This window comes from Balaenoptera musculus, chromosome 8 (genome assembly GCF_009873245.2).
Source record: "Balaenoptera musculus isolate JJ_BM4_2016_0621 chromosome 8, mBalMus1.pri.v3, whole genome shotgun sequence".
NCBI classification, from domain to species: Eukaryota; Metazoa; Chordata; class Mammalia; order Artiodactyla; family Balaenopteridae; genus Balaenoptera; species Balaenoptera musculus.
Window position 1 is genome coordinate 94,525,234 of NC_045792.1, and position 16,538 is coordinate 94,541,771.

Genomic DNA, 16,538 nt, shown 5'->3' on the forward strand with positions numbered 1-16,538 from the left:
GGTGGCCCCTGGCAAAGCACTTTATCTTAATGCGGCTCAGTTTTTGACACCTGTAAACGGAGAGAATTAAGTAATATAACGGATGGGAAGTGTTTGGCCCCGTGGTTAGCCCTGGACCGTTAGAAATTATTACCTTTATATTGAAATGCTAGGGCTGAAAGGAAAACTAGAGCTCATATGGTCCAAGAGAAGCATTGTTTATTGTTGTTATTGAAAAACATTTCCCCACACACAGTTTTACGTGGAAATTCAACTTGTAAACGAAAGACAAGTTGCTCTGGTAGAAGGGGGAGCGGGGAGAAGAATCACGTGGGGCCCTACATTACACAGCAGGACCTCCGAGGAGCTTCAAAGCTGCTCTTAAGCACCCATGAAGCCACTGATGGTGGTTGATACCCTCATTTCACAGTTGGGGACACCAAGGTCCAGAGAGGAGAAGGGCCTTGTCCGGGTCACAGGACGTTGTAGCTGAGCTGGGCCGAGCTTCCAGACCTTGTGTTTTCACATCCAGGGTTCCCCCCAGGCTCTCTCTGCTGCCCCCCAAACCTTTCACAAGTTTATTTTTTGGCTGTTTAGTGAAGGGCCTAAGGGGTCCTCATGAAGAATAATATCCTTTCCCCTCATTCAAATCACCATGAGCTTCCAGGTGGAGGTGGAGCCGGAGGAAGTGGGGAGGTGTTTTGGAGGAGACTTAATGCCATGTTGGAGAAGAAATCTCAGAGGCAAAGTCAAGTTGGTGAATTTGAGGAGCTCTGTAGACAAAGCCAGGGTCAATCTGATGTCACAGAGCAAAGACACCAGAGGAGGTTTGGGGAATTATTGTGAAACAAAATTGAATAATCAGTGAAAAGTACTTTGAAGGTAGCTAAGTGCTAAATAAATAACAAGACGCTTATTGTCATCAATATCATCTTGACACTTTATATTAATCAACAGGCCTGGAAGGGATTCTAATTAGGAGAATTAATGCTATGAATAAAAACCGTGAATAAAAATGACAAAATGCCAATTTCTGGGCCCCATCTCTACTAAGGAGGCTGCTTTGGGGTCACTGGTGCACCCAGTGTTAAAGATGAATGAGATCTCTCCCTTACTTTGTTGCTCATAAGGAAAATTCATTACCATCTTTTGCTCTGGTTCTGTCAGAGAATTGAGAGTTATTTATTGATCGCTTGTAACACTAATTACATTCTAGGTCTTACCTTCAAAATTTGAAGTGTTCATAATTAACAAAAGTATCTCAGAAATGAATGAAGGTGACGTCCCCTCTTTTCTATAATTATAGCAAGAGTGAGGTCTTTCTTTTGTAAATAATCTCATTTGATACGATGTAAAACTGAGATCATTTATGAAGATACCAATCTTGGTTCCATGCATTGTGGGGACTGGTGGATGTGACTGATAATCTCCAAAGATGACCATCAATTCCTTCCCTCCCCACCGTTGCTAGCTGCCCCACATCAAGAGGTGGAGTCTGTTTCCCTCACCTTTGATGTGGGCTGGCCTTGGTGATTTGCTGGACAACAGAATGCACGGTAGTGATGTTCTGAGACTTCCAAGACTAAATCATAGGAAACCTCCCAGCTTCTGCCTGGGCCTCTTGGAATGTTCACTGGGGCTACTCCCTCTAGGAGCCCAGCTTCCAAATTCTGGGAAAGCCAAGTACATGGAGAAGCCTTGTATAGAAGCTCCAGTCAACAGCCCAGCCGAGCACCCAGCCGACAGCCCATGTAGGCTGCTTTGTGAGTGAGCCATGTGGGATGTCCAGCTCAGTCGAGACTTCAGATGACAGCAGCCCCAGCCGCTATGTATATGCAGCTGTCTGAGAGAGTCCAAGTGAGACCTGAGTCCAATCAACACAGAGACATGAGAGATAATTGCAAAGTATTGTTTTAAGCCACTGAGATCTGGGGCTATTTGTTACATCACAATAGATAACCAGAGCATGTCAATACAGCGTGTATTCTGTTTCCTGTTGATATAAATCTTTCTGCAGAAATATAACTTGAGCAGAAATATAATTTGAACAAAAGGATTTTGTAAAACTCCTGAGACTTCGGAGATTTTTTTGCCACGTCCTGTGAAAATAATCTTTAAAGAGAAACCTGCAATTTGGACCAGCCATTTCCTTGATGACAATGCTGTAATGGGCATCTCTGTATTCGTAAAGAGCATAAATGCTTGTAAGATGCTCTGTCAGATCAGGACAGGACTGCTGGACTTTCTTCTCCCACTTACATAATGGGACAAACATACAAGCCCATGACTCTGTAAGATTTCTTATTTTAATAAGTCTTTTGTCATTTAAATTCACATGGGAAATATATGTTTTCCAGTGAACTCCTCAGGTGGTGCTGGTGTGGGTGGTCCATGGACCATAATTTGAGAAACTTCAGTACGTTGGCTGTACCTGGGGAGGGGGGCAGAGTAGAGCCCTGGGTTCTTTCTTATCATTGTCTCCCTACACCCCACCAACTTTCTAGCACCATCTTTGCACACCACCTGTATCCCTGCCTGTGTCTGTCTCCAGGCTTTTTCTAGCTGCCCCGAAGGAAAGTCACCTGGATTCAGGATAGAATCAAGGACCAGATCCTCTCTGCTATCCTGGGACCCCCACCCCACACTCTGTCCAGAAAGCTTCACCCTCCCCCACTGCCTGCTGCTGCTATTGCCTTTGCCTCAGTTCTGGGCATCTCACTGTGCCCTCCATCCATAGCCACCTGATTCTTGGGAGCTCCGTCCGCTGACCTCAGAGGCTAAGAGATACCCAGTGTGGGCCTGAGCTTGCACCCTCTCTGTGGATCTCACTGCAGGAAATGATAGCAAAGTCATTTCCCTCTCCCAGCCCCTGATTGCCTTAATCAACCTCATAGGGCTTTTTTAAAAAAGAAAAATAATATTTATTTTATAGTTAAATAACTAGGATTACTCACTAATGAGAAATGTGCATCTGTTCACACTGCCCAATTTCTTAATCCTCATTTTATTTCTTTTTTTTCAAAATAGATTTTAGGGTATAATTGATATTTAAAAACTGCACATATTTAATGGGCTTTTGTAAGGATTAAATGAGTTAACACAAGCAAAGGGCTTGGACAGCAATCATTGCATGTGAAGGGGCTCACGAATACTAGTTCTTACTATTATTGTTGTCGTTAGCATTAATCAGAGTTTCTCTAAGGATGGCAGTAAACGTACACTTTCTTGGAAGTCCCCATAGTTTTATCCTAAAGAAGTAATGTGATTTTGCACTTTCATCCACCATAGATTTTTATTGGCCCTGAAATAACGTGTTTTAAATTAGACTAGGAGGAGAAACAAAAACTGGTCCCAGGTTTCTTCTATGGCTTCTGTCATTGCCAGCCCAGCACCCAAACTGGAAACGCTCACCTTTAAATTGCTCACCTCTCTCACTAGTTTGCCCTGTGCTTTCCCGTCACAATCTCATCGCAACTTCTTGACATCCTGAGGGTGCAGTTTAGACAAATCTGCTGCTGTTTACAGAGTGTGTGTGGTTAACAGGGCCAGGTCCGGAGTCAGACTGCCTGGGTTCAAATCTCAGCTACTCTACTTACTAGCTGTGGTGAGTTGCTTAACTTCTTTTAAGCCTCAGTTTCCTCATCTGCCATATGGGGTGAGGATGGTTAATACTGGGGTTGTCACGTTGTAAGGAATAAATCAGGTAATCTATGCACAGTGCCTGGCAACAAAATAGTGTTAGCTCTGGTTAGTAAGGGTCCTGATGGCAAACCCTGGGACCCAGCATTTGTCTAAGACCCTCTCTATGGTGAGCCTTGTGTTAGATGTATTGTCAAGGGTGTGTGTGTGTGCGCATGCACACGTGAGTGTATGTGTATGTGTGTCTCTCCAATTCAGTGGTTCCCAGTTGGGGGCAATTTTGCCTTCCAGGGCACATTTGGCAATGTCTGGAGACATTTTTGGTGGTCACTATTGGAGAGGGGGAGCGGCTACTGGGTAAAGGGTGGAGATGCTACTAAACATCCTACAAGGCGCAGGACCGCCCCTACACTCCAACAAAAACATATCCAGTCTAAAATGTCAATAGTGCTGAGGTTGAAAATCCCCGTTCTGATTAGAATATAAGCGCCACGAGGACAGAGGCTGCTTCTCTGTCCACCGATGTATCCCCAGACTGTAGCAAAGTGCTTGGTCCTCAATAAATCCCTGCTGAATGGATGATTGATCGACATGAATGAATGACAGTCAAGGTTCTCGGGGGTAGAGACCTCTGTGGGGCTGGGTGAGCAGCACACGGTTTGACTGCAGACCTGTTCCCCTGCTGGAGGATTCATCAATCCTGGGACAAAGGGTCCCAAGCCTGAGTCGGGGTAGAGGGCTGGGCTAGGGTGAGCCCCGGGACGCAGGCCTCTCAGGGGGCTGGCTGGTGGATCGAGGGTTCATGCAGTCTACACCAAGCATACAATTCCAGGACACCAGTCAGAAAACTCTCACACAGCAGCCGTCAAGAGCGGAGAGTCACCTCCACGTCTCTGGTGTGCAGGCCCCTGGGAGACATCAGTTGGGTTATTTTTCCATCAGCAATGTTGAGTGGTTTCGATGGGGGCTGGAGGGGGTGCTAGGGTTGCTTGCAAAGCACTTAGGACAAATCCTCTAGAATCTGCTGATTCCAGCAATCTCCCTGTTTTGTTTTGTTTTGTTTTTCTTTAGTGATCACTTCCTGCCCTGGAAAGTGCTACCTGCCAGCATTTCTGCAAATTTGAGAAGAGAATCCACATCAGCGAGTTCCAGCAACCCCCTAAACTCTGGCCCAGAATCCTTTTCATGGAAACCAGCAGGCAGAGGCCTGGGTCCTCCCAGCCCCAACCTCTCCCTTCCATTTCCTCTGGTCCTTCCCGCAGAGCCGTGAAACCCAGTGCACCGTGAAGGTGCAAGGCAGAGACTAGGGGTGCCGTCCTTAGAAACCGCACCTTCACGAGCCTCCTCTCAAGATCACATGACATCGGCTGACAGAGAGGCCTTGGAAGTGGACCCAGAGCATCGTTCAGCCAAGCAGTGACTGAGGGCTTTTCATGCTTGTAGTGGGATCCCACTTGCCTGCTTGAGCTTTTCCAGGGGTGCAGGTCTGAACTGATTTACTTTCAGGCTTTGAGAAGTGCGAAGTAAGCTTTGAGATCAAGATGTGTATGCATCAAAAAAATTTTCAAGAATTGAATTTAATTTTACTTGAATTTAACAGAAGAAAAGGAAATTGAGGTTATGCTAAATGAATTGCTGAGCTTCAGATAAATTGCTCTTCTCTACAAGATATTAATTGAAGAGATTCTTTTAAGGTGATAAAACAGAGCATGGAAAAATTAGGAGATTACAGTCATTATAGTGTTTTTTAAAAACTCCATGTTTTATTTTGTAGCAGAAGAGATTGATACCCTGCTAAGAAAAAGGAGGAAATTAACACCCTTAATGTTCACACTTTCCTTCCCCACCTCTGAATACTATTATTATTCACTTTGTTCAAGTTCATAGCATCGACATTCTGTCTGACACCACAAGCCTTTTGTGACAGATGTTGTCCACCAAATCCTTCACCCTTTCTTTCTTCCCTCACAACTGGACCACACTCCCCAGTGTCCTTTGCGATCAGATGCACCTGCGCTTTAGATGATGGCCTGTGAGCAGGAGTGCCGTGTGCCAACTCCCTGGCCCGTGAAAATGGCAGTGGGTGATCCTCCATGCTCCTTCCCATCCCATGTATGAAAACCCAGGGCACCTGGACGCCCATGCTGACTACCATGGGGCAGACACCTGGAGCCCTGAATCACCAATTAAGGAAGAGCTGCTGTCGAGGAGGAAACAACTCTTTTGGAATGTATGTGATCCAGACAGAAACTTCTATCATGTTTGAGCCCATATATATTTTGGGTGTGTTTGTTAAGATAATTTACATGACCTTAACCAGCACTCTTGTTCTACAATTAAATGGACACAATAATCACTACAGTTTTTCTAGTTCTGAGTGTTTTATTTTGATTGGCTGGTTTTATTCACCAACCAATAGATTCTTTCAGGAAAACCCATAATAATAATGGCTAGAATGTCCTGAGCTCTTACTATGTGACAGACACTGTGCTAATTACTTCCATGTATTAATTCATGTGATTTTTTCAACAGTCCTATTTTGTATGAATGCCATCCCCATTATACAGATGAGTAAACTGAGGCACAGAGAGGTTATGTAACATAACACAGCTGATAAGTTCCAGAGCTGGATTTCACCAGTTCAGGCAGTCTGGCTCTGAGTTCATTGTCTTCCCCTCTGTATTAAACCTTTCAGGGAGTTGTATTCCTTAACTTCTTGTTTGGTTCATTGTCTTACTTTTTTTTTTCTTTGTAATTGCTTGTAATACCCTTTTATGTGGTACCAAATTCTATGAATATATAAAATCTCAACTCCCTATTTTTCTGGGTATCTTCCTCTTAGAATCGTCCTGCTCTTTCTTTCCAACTGGATTAATTGCTCTCCAGGCCAACTCTTTTAGCTGGAATTCTGAAACTTCCTTCAATCAACCTCCTAGGTTGTGTGCCACATTTTTCTCTTTCTTTAGTCCAAGGAAGAAGACTTCATTTGCTGGAGCACATCCTCAAGTAACTTCCTCAGAAAAATGACTGTGAGAGACAAATGTTCTGGGTCCTGGTAAATCTGAAAATGTCTTTTTTCTTAACTTAAGACTCTAATAAGTGCTACTGACCACTTGAACACAGAATTCTAGATTGGAAATTGTTCTCTCTCACAATTTTAAAGGTATGCTCCATTTTCTTTTCTGCTGTCCAGTTTCCGATGCCAATCTGAGTTTAATTCCTTTGAGAGCAATCTTTTTGTTTGTTTGTTTCTCTTTAGAAGTTCTACTCTTTACAAGATCTACTCTTTACACTTGGGGTTTGGAAGTTTCACTACAGTGTATGTGGGTCCCTTTCCATTCATTGTGCTGGGCATTCTGTGGGCCCTTCAGTCTAAATACCTGGTCTGTTGTCCTGGGGAATACTTTTGTTCTTTTCATTTTCCCAAGTCTTTTTCTGGAACTCCAATTAGTCAGATGTTGTGTTTTCTGAATGAGTCTTTCCTGTCACTTATTTTTCCTCATATTTTCTATCCTTTTGTCTATTTGTTCTACCTTCTAGGGATTCCCTTGACTTTATCAATAAACTTTTTAATTAACTTTTAATTTTGGCAGTCATCTTTTCACTTTTCAAGAGCTCTTTATTATAGCAACTTTGCTTTGTTTGGTTGCAACATCTTCTCAAAGCTTTCTGCAGAAATTCTGAAAACTACTGTCTATTACCTGCACCAGCTCCATTTCCTTTAGAGTCAACTTTACCATTTATTTACCACATGCTTTCTGTATGGCTGGTAGCATAACTGATGCCATCTTGGGCCCTTACTGTTTCTCCTGTCCTTTCACTGACCCTACCCAGGACTGTACTGTGCAGTAAATCACTTCTCTGTCATCAACAGCTTTCTAGTTAATAGATTTTGTTTAATAATCATTAGGACCAGGTGGCCTCTACGCTCTGTTAGTCCCCAAACAATGAAGAAAACCTTCCCTGACATATTCCTGGCACCCACGAGACTAGTTACCCATTTGTAAATCTTGACTTAGGAATGCATGTCCTGTTTCCAAGCACCTACCCCCATACCCTAGGTTAACCAGAAAATTGTCCCAGTGGCCCCTTGGCAGTGCGGAGTGCAGCTGGGAATGCTTCTGGGTCACTGTCTGCCTAATCCAGATCCCAGCCTGTAAGTTACCCTACAGTAAACTGATCCACTGACTTTATGGAGCTGCCTGCCTGATTTTTCGGTCTCAGTATGCTTTCTCAGTTCGGTGAGCAATTTTCCTTCTCTCTGTCCTCCAACACTTTCTCTTCCATGTTGCAAGTTTTTCTCTCTTTTCTCCCTGGGGGCTCACTTGTTTTTTAGGATGAAGCAATAAAAAGGTGATGGAGAGCTATGTACCTAACTCATTGACTGGTGAACCTGGTCTCGCTGTCAAAGGGCAAAGGAGCTAGTTTTCTCCACCAGGAGGCTCTGAAATGACAGGTTGCAGAGCCCACGGACTTCATGAGTGGCCACAGCACAGGCCTGGGCAGCCAGCATATTCCATCCCCATAGCCACAGTGATTGCTTCAAAGTAGGCGCTTGGTCCAATGAGACTCAACTCTAGGAATTCTACTGAGACCAAAGGAGAAAGCAGCTCTTTCTACTGGGATTTATGACTGTTTAGAAAAATGCAAATCAGTACTCGCCAGATGCCACCTTGTAGAGGGGGTCTGTTTGAGACACAAGCCCACAAAGGAAAGCAGAATCCAGAGGTGAGAGGAAATGCCAATTCCTGGATTCAGTTATGCCTGAAATCAGCCCAACCTTTGGTTACATGAGTCGCTGAATTTTTTTTTTCCTTGTCTTATCCAGTGTGAAAAAGAAATTCTATGACGTGCAACCAACAGAGTCCCAAATAACGTAACTAACCAGTTACCTACTGACCTTTGGCAAGTCCTTCCTCCTTTCAAAACTCAGTTTCCTCATCTGCAAAATGAGGGTGAGTATCCCTGCCTCCCTCGAGGACTGCAATGAGGGCCGAGTGAGAGGCCGAGCGTGATCACCCTTTAAAAACTGTAAAATGCTCTAAAATGCAAGCAATTGACACTGCAGTGATTTGTCCTTTGATTTCACCCCTTTGGTGGAGTAGGTTTTTCTTTTTTTTTTCCAGCCAAAAGCATCGCTAAATCTTTGTTTCTATGGAAAACTAAAACTAGCTAAACCAAACGAAGAGGACTTGGCCTTCCAGCTCCCACTGGAAGGAAGAAGGCTTGGGCTGGAGTATTAGGCAGATGCGCTTCTCCAGGAGGGAGCTGGAGGGATGGGTTTCTTACTTAATATTTGTTCAGTGCTCTGGGCCTCTGAAGGGCCATGGAGTCTCTAACTGGGTTTGTTATTGATGTTTAGTGAGCCATAAAACTCAATTTCCTGCCTGCACCCCCCCCAGCCATAAAATAACTATTTGCTGCAGCCTGTAAACACCCCACGGTCAGCGGGCCGCACTCCCGGTGCCACGGGGCTCGTTAACAAACATCCCGCAAAGGCCTGCTGACGGCACCTCCCGCCCCTCTGTTCGGCCTTGCAGGCTCCTCTGACTTGCTCCCCAGCTGTGGACTCGACAGGCCTGGTTCTGCCACTGACCCGCGTCTCGAGCAGCAGCCTTGCCCCCCAGGACGGGCGGGACTGTGTGTTGGGAGCGGTGGTCTCCAGGGCCCGGTGTGTCTGACCCCGAACACGTAGCATCAACCCCCTCCGCTCGCCACACGGCGCTCGAGTGGGCCCATCTCAGGGTGGAGGGACAGCAGGAGCCGCTGACCCCAGTAACGCCTCAGCCTTGATGACGCTTTGCTCAGGTCGCACCCCTTGGCCTCACGTTAGGAAGCCCCACTGGGGTGCAAGGTCTCAGAAGCCTGGCCCACACCTTCACCTTCTCTCTAAGGGCCCCTGTCTCTGGCCGCCCCTCTGCACACACCCCTCTACCCTGCAGCTTCTACAGCCTCCACTGGAGTCCATCCTGTTTTGTGCTTTCCCACCAGGTGGGGTGCTAACCGCCCACCTGAAACAAGAGGACAGGCCTAGGCGCCCGTGTGGGACCTGCCTTCCTCTGCCGGGTTGAGGGCACCTTAAGGGCATCCAGCTTGTCTTATTTATCCCCGAGCCGCCAGTGTCGGGCTTCGGTTCAGGTACTCGATGACTTTCTGAGGGAGATAGAGATGGAGAAAAGGAAAAAGATAAAGGTAGAGTAGAAGCAAGGAAGATCCTGAGCCAGATAGAAGCCACTGGGTTTCTAAGACAGACCCACTGGCTATTCTATGGTGTCTTGAATATTGTTTAGTTCCTGGAATATATTTCTCTGGGGGATACGATTAAGAGAAAGTTTGGTGTACAGTTGAGGGCACACTAAACAGCGAGCCAGGAGTCTCTGGGTGACCTCTGGCAAGCCACCCTCTTTTTAGGGCCTCAGTTTCCCTGCCCGTCAAGGAAGAAGTTGGCATTTCTCTCTTGAGTCTTCTTTGCCTGACACTCTGAGAATGAATAAAAGGTGGCCAATGAGGCTAATCTTTATTTGTTCATGTTTCGAACTAATAATCATTTATGAAGCATCTTTATTTTCAGCAGCTCAAGTTCCATGAGCTCCGTTATCTGGCCAAGGCGGGTATTTGTGCGTGCATTTGCCATCAGCTCCATTTCACTGATTGGAGACACCCAGGCCTGGAAAGGCGGTGTATAGGCAGCCTCCTACCGCATCACTGACCACAGCCCAGGGGGGCAGTTTGGAGCACAGGCTCGGAGTCAAGCAGACCTGGGGCAAATCCAGCTCCACCCCTTACTAACTACAGGACCCCTGGCAAGAAGCTTGTCTCAGAGCCTCAGTTTCCTTATCTGTAGAATGGATTAATAATACTTACCGCATAATTGTTGTCAGGATCAAAGGAGGCAATATATGAAATGTTCTTAGCACATGGCCTGGCACCTGGTTAGCAAGCAAAAAATGGTAGCGAGCAATACTAGTAGTGGCGGTAACCGGTGGTGACAGTGGTGGCATGGGAATGGGGCAGGAGATGTGTGATTATCCTGTGGATCCTCTTATAGGGGGCAGCTAAGGTGAGCAAAATTCTCGGACTTCTTACAGACCCTCAGAGACCTGCCACCAATGTCTTTTTGCACATGTGACACCAGGCAGTGTCCCGACAGTGATGAAGAAGCCACAGTCTGTGACGGGTATTGAGGACTCGGCATGTAAGGCAAGAAGAGGTGTCTGGGGTGAGCTAGAGGTCCAGACAGTTAGAGCCAGAGGGACCTTCCAGGGCACCATCCACCAGGATGGCTCCCTACAGATGTCTGTAGGACTCTCCTGAGAGTGAGGATATTTGGTCCAATTCCCTCCAAAGACATTGGGAGAAGTGATGGGGGAGGCTGATTCTGGCTCATTCCAGCCTGAGGAGAAACTTCCCACATCTGAGCACCCGCCAACAGGACAGTCTGCCTTGTGGGCAGTGAGTCCTCTGTAATTTTAAGAGACAAGGGACAGAAACCCATCTGAGCCTAGTTTAAGCAAAACAGGAAAACTGTTAACTCACCCACCCTACCCAACAAAAGGCAGGGGCAGAATTATCCTGAGGGTCTCTGGGATCCAGGGATGCAAGCAGGATCAAGATCCTTTGTTTTCGTCTCTCCACATTTCATCTTGACCTCCCCTTCCTTCAGAATCCTCTGACAGGTCTGGGGGCCAATCCTGAAGTTCCTGGTTTAACAGGAAAGAACTGTTTTCTCTTTGCCGACACCCATGTGCAAAATCCTAGGGAAGGTGCCTGATTGGCCCAGCTTGGGTGGTGCACCGGCCCCTTGGACCAATCACAGGGCCTGAGGGAAGGACTGTGTGAGGGTCGGTCTCTTCATGAGAAACATGTGGAGAGGTGGCAGACCCGAGATCAAAGGAACGGCTGCATGCCTTTACCAGACAAGAGGGGATGCAAGCACTAGGCAAGTGCTCCAAGTACCTCTGGAAGCTGTGAGGGAATTTCTACCAGGGGGCAGTTGGCATAGACATGCTGTAAACCCCTTTCAGCTGCTCTCTGGACATCACATTTCATGCTCTGCGGATGAGCACGCTGTCCTCCTTGCTGTCACTCCAGAGACTGCAGAGGCAGTATGGGGGTGGGGGGTGGTGCCTGTGGATAGATGACCAGAGTGCTCTCCACGGTGGGAACCTCGGAGTTTTCACAGCAACCAGTCTGGAGAAGTCCTCAGAGGTTAGTCTGTCCTGGCTGCAGTCACACACCCAGTCCCAGGGAGCTGTGAGCTCGGACTCGGTCATCCATTCTGCAAAAGCAGAGATGCCTGTGGATGCAAGATCACCTCCCCGCACAGCTCCCGGACACCGCCTTCACCTTGGAGTACAGGTATGAATGTGCCCTGGAGCTGTGCGTCACGGTCAGAGCCCATGCTGCTCTCCGCATCGGCCCTGCTCAGTAGAGCCCTGGCCTTTTGGTTTCATTCTCAAGGACACTCAAGGTGACTCCTGTGGGGGTCCTGTAGGGCCTCCTTATGCTCTAAAGCCAACGGTGACAAATTAAATGAACTCTTTCTCTGGCTCGCCATCCCTCATGCTGGCAAATGGATGAGCTTTTTACGAGACTGAGGTGGGTAGATAGATGGGTAATTAACATATACAGACAGGCAGGGGGTCATCCCAGGACACATTACCCTGTCTTCATCAAAAAGGTCATGTCATACACCCAAACCTTTAAGCTGCATTTGTGAGCCCTGGGGTCTGATACATGACTGCCCCTGCTAGCTGGATGCACGGAGGGTACCTCATGGCACCTCACCAAGGAGTTGGTACAGCTTTCTCCCAACAGGATAGCGAACAGCTTGGGCAGGCTTTCTTTGTACACACCTTCTTTCTCCAAGTATAAGTCCCAGAGTGCTAGGACCATTCTAAATATATGCTCTCCAATGGCTTCAGGTGGCACCAAGAGCTCCTGCAGGGCCGGGAGCAGGCAGTGAAGTCAGCTCCAGTTAACCTCCCAGACTTCTGGGACCTCCTTTGACTTTGGCACCTGGCACTTTCCCTTTCTTTGCTCTCAAGGTCAGCCCTGCAGTCCAGTGGAGGTAGGTATCCAGCACTCTGTGTGTTGAGGGGGAGGGGAGCTCCAATGGAAGTTCAGACCGCCATATGGACCAGAAGCCTCTCTAATCGCTTCCCCATGAGCAAGGTGGGTGGGGTTTTTCCTTCTTCCTTCCTTCCCCCCCTCCTTCCTTTCTTCCTTTCTTTTTACGAAAGCATAATTTAACTGCAGTAGAATCCGCCCCCTTTTAGTGTGCAGTCCTATGTTTTGATAAAAGCATATAATTGTGTAGACCCTCTCACAATCAAGATAGAGAACATCTCCATCACCCCAAAATGTTCCTCACCCTGTGCCCCTTTGTAATCAACAACATCCCCCTAACCCCAACACGTGGCAACCACTGGTCTATTTTCTGTCCTATAGTTTTGCCTTTCCCAGGATGCCATATGAATAGAATCATACAGAATGGAGCTCTTTGTGTCTGGCTTCTTTCACTTAGCAAAATACATTTGAGATGTATCCACGTTGTCGCGTATAGCAGTAGTTTGTTCCTTTGATTTATTTATTGTACCTGTATTCCACAGATGGTTTGATTGTTTATCCTTTCCCCGGATGAAGGACATTTGGGTTGTTTCCAGTTCTTAGCCATGATAAACAAAACATCCATGTACAGGTTTTTGTGTGAACATAAGCTTTCATTCCTCTTAGGTCATACGCTAAATATATGTTGAACAGCCAGGCTGTTTTCCAGAGCGGCTGTACCATTTTGCACTCCCACCATCAATGGAGGAAGGTTCTGGGTGCTCAGTATCCTGGCCAGCACTTGGTATTGTCAGCAGAGTGAACGTCTCAAGATGCAAGTCTGATTATGTCAGAATAATTTAATGTCGTTTTATTGCTTTTAGGCTAAAGATCTTTACATGTCCTAGGAGACCTTGCCTGACCTTGCTCTGTCCCCTCTCCTGCTTCCTCTGGCCTCGCCCCTCCATGGCCTGTGCTCCAGGCCCGCTGCCCTTCCCCCAGCATCTATCTCCAGGTGCTTCTTCCTGCCTGGAACCCTTTACCCTGTTCTTTGTTGGGTTAATGCCTTCTCATCCTTCACACCCCAGCTCCAATGTCCCTCCCTCAGCTAACTTTTCTGACCCCCAAACTATATGTGGGTGACTTTGTGGGCTTTCTCATAGCACCCTGTGATTTCTCCATCATAGCACTTATCACAATCTGGAAACACATATTTATTTCTGTGACCATTAGATTAAGGCCCATCTCGGCCTCTAGCCTGTCATCTCAATGGCAGGAACTGTGTCCATTTCCCTTTCTATTGTTTCTCCACTTTCTTGGTCCCATAGTGACTAGTCAATAAATATTTGTCATAATTGTGAATAAATGACTGGTAAGATTCCCTGTAGCCAGGATGGGCCTGGAAAGGACTTCAAACAGTTCATGACTTCTGGCAGGTGTCTGAGCTTTGTGATGTAACAGAAGTTTCCCACTATCCCAGGGCTCACCACTATCCTGTGCATCAGACACCTAAGCCAGATGAAGACTGTATTCTTCATTCTCCTTCCCACCCCCATCCTGCCCAAGGTGGGACCAGTCATCTTGCAGCGTCCTCTCCATGTCCTTCAGGGTGGAGCCAGTCTCTGGCATTTACAAGTAGCTTTGTTCATTTTCTATCAGGTTTTGTGTTTTATTTTATGTTCTTTATTTTTTTATTATGAAATATTTTGACATAGCAAAAATAGTACAGAGAAGAATATAATATGCTTCTGTGTTCCCACCCGCCAGGATAAGAGAGAAACCATTACTGACACAAATAAAGCCCTCTGTTCCCGCCAATCCTTATCTTCTCTCTAAAGGGAATCTGGAAAGTCTGGGATTTGATGGTTATTATTTTCATGTGTGTTGTTGTATTTTTCCTATATATGTGAGTATCCATAAACCATTTATAGTGTTTTTCAAATTTTAAAACTCCATATAAATATTATTAGATTGTATGCATTTTTTATTAACTCTGGCTTCTTCCCAATTTTATGTTTGTGAGATTTATTCATGCTGTATTTATAGCCTTGGTTCATTTATTTTTATTGGTGTGTAATCGTTTATTTTTCCAGTGTACCAAAAGTAGTTATTTGTTCTCCCGCTGATGAAGAGTGAACTTGTTTCCAGTTTTTGCTCTAATAAATAATGCTGACTTAAACATTCTTGTATGTCTTCCTTCTGCACACGTTTCTCTAGAATGTACCCGAGAGTGGATGGCAACGTTGTAAGATATGCACCCCTTAAATTATTGAGAAATGCTGTCTGACAAGGTTGTACCCGTGGTGGCAAATGAGATTTTCCATGGCTCTTCATCTTTGCCATCACGGAGTGTGATCTGACTCTACAGTTTTACTAATAATGAGAGGAAAATGGAAACTCATAATGCGATTTAATTTGTATTTCCCTAATGACCAATGAGATGATCATCTTTTTATCGGTGATTTTCATGCTTCTGAGAAATGTCTTTTCGTGGATTTTGCCCATTTGATGGTTGCTTGTCTTTTTCCTGCTGCTTCACAGAAGTTGTTCATGTGTCACTGACCCTCATTCTGTGTCCGTCATCTGTGTGACAGATTCCCTCCCCCAATTGGAGATCATCTTTTCACTTTGTCTGTGGTGACTTTTGGCACACAAACATTTTTAATGTTAAGATGGTCAAGTTTTTTCTTTCATGGCTTGTACTTTTTGTGAATTGCTTAAGAAAACCTTCCCTATTCTAAAGTAATGAATACATTACCATATTTTTATATTTTTAATATATAATTTATATATATTTATATATATTTTATTCCAGAAGTTTTAAACATTTTCCCCCACATTTAAGTCATGAGTTCACCAGGGTTTACTGATGTGCTTGATTGGAGGTGGGACCTGATTTTATCTTTTCCATCAAGATAATTGATTAATTGACTAGCCTGTCCTTTTCATATTGATTTGCCATGCCACCTCTGTCAAGTGTAAAGTTCCCATATTCAAATGGGAATATAAAGTTTCCATATGTGTTTCTGGGATCTCTATTCTGTTCCACTGGTTCTCATTTCTGTTCTTGCACCTAACACACTGCACTATCTTAATTATGCTGGCCTTATATTAAGTCTTAACACCTGCCAGGACAAACGCCACTAACTTCGAAATTGTCTTGGCTATTCTCGCTCTCCTATATGTATTTTTAGAATCCATTTGCCAAGTACAATGAAAAACCTTTTGGAGATTTTGATTGGAATTGAATCAAATTTAGAAACTAATTTGGAGGAAATTGACATATTTATGATGCTGAATCTTACCAGCTCTGAAAAAAGCTTATCTCTCTGTTACTGTGGCCCTCCCTCTTTAATTTTTTTTTTTTAATAAAGTCTCACTGGTTGCTACATAAAGCAACTTGTAAATCTTCTGCTAGATTTATTTTTTGCTTACTTATTTTTGTTGCTATTATAAATGGAATCTTTTTAAAATTACTTTTTCTAGCTCTATAGTGCTAGGCTATAGAAACGCATTTTATTTTTGCTGATTGATCTTATATGCAGCAATCATGGGCAAACTCTCTTAGTTCTAATAATTTGTCTGTAGAGTCTCGGGTTTTCTGTGTAGATAATTTTGTTTCTTCCTGTTCAGTCATTATTTCATTTCTTTTTTTCTTTTATTACTGAGTGACTAGAGCCTCCAATTCAATATTAAATAAAGACAAGGATAGCAGATATTCTGCTCTACTGATACAATTTATTTTCAGGTTATAACCATAAAAAGTCGATTTGGATTTTCTGTTCTTTTTTTCTTTCTTTATGTTTTATTTTACACATTTTCTATAATTGGTAGGCATTGCATTTGTCTTTCCTTTAACTATCTTTTGAAAA